This window comes from Vicia villosa, unplaced genomic scaffold, assembly GCF_029867415.1.
Source record: "Vicia villosa cultivar HV-30 ecotype Madison, WI unplaced genomic scaffold, Vvil1.0 ctg.000625F_1_1, whole genome shotgun sequence".
Lineage (NCBI taxonomy): Eukaryota > Viridiplantae > Streptophyta > Magnoliopsida > Fabales > Fabaceae > Vicia > Vicia villosa.
Window position 1 is genome coordinate 520,001 of NW_026705281.1, and position 1,373 is coordinate 521,373.

Here is a 1,373-nt window from a genome sequence, read left to right on the forward strand (position 1 = left end):
ATTTAAAGTTAATTATATTTTAAATTAATTATGAATGTTAAATACTAAAAAAACAATAGAAAAAAAAAGAAGTAATGAATAACCAATTATTATGATTTTTAATTAAACATTTAATTTGTAGATATTATTTCTAATGATGCATTGAAGGGATTGTTTGATTCCTGAAAATAATTCATATCATTTAGTTTGATTTTAAATTTTTGATGAAAGATGAAGTTAAAATAAGAATTCTAGTTTTAATTTTGATTCACGAATATATAGTACAAGAAATTCCTCGCAACTCAGGAAACAAAAAAAAAAAATCTAAAAAAGCTAAAATGCATGAGATGTTCCTCGCATATTATATGGAGGGATGCTTTTAAATTTTGAAATTGAGGTCATACAAAGAGAAAATGGTGTCATTAAAAGCGTGCATTTGCAAGGGACAATCCATAACCTATATTTACTAGGGCTGGACATGCGGTCGGATAGAATCGGATTCGGGCCCAAAACATCAATCCGGCCCAACTCTCGGGTGATAAAGTGTGGCTCATTTCGATTCTACCTTGTATTGGTTATGTTCGGGTTCGGTTTCATCCGGATCGGGTAACTGGGCCGGGTTACTTCGAATATCAATTCTTGTTGGCCCAATTCAAAATCTAGCCCAAATAACAAAATCCAATAGTTTTTTTTCTAATTTTTTTTATTCAGATTAAAAATCTATCTAAATTGTTAAATTGGACCTTATTTTTTTCCCATATCTATTGTTAAATTTTAAGATGAATATGGGTCTTATCTTTACAATAACTTACTTTAAATAAATTGCCATAAACATTTGAATTCAGACTTGACATACTGATTAAATTCAAATTCACTGTACTTTAAGACCTGATTTCACAGAATTTAAAACTGAACCAAATTCCGCAGCATCAAGTTCAAGCATCACACTCAGTAAGTTAAAATTCTGTAACATCAAGTTCATTACAATTTTACAAATAAGCTTCACAAGCTACATAATAACACAATCAACATAAGTCCAGCATCAAATTCTTTCCTCTTTCCCTTTAAGACAAGCTCCATCTTCTAGTTCCAAAACCTCCGGTTTCTGCTTCTGTATTCATTTGAACAAATAAGCATTGATTTCAACAATCAGAGATAGTCAACAAACTAGTAACAAACCCGTGCATTTGCACGGGTTCTCGTACGGGATGCGCATTTGTTTTCGATGTATATTTTTTTAATAGAAAAATATTTGATACCCGTGAAAAAATAATTAAATGTATAAAAAAATCTCTGATATCTGTGAAAAAATAATAATTAAATGTACAAAAAAATGTCTGGTACCCGTGAAAAAAATTAAATATATAAAAAAATACTTGATGCCCGTGAAAAAA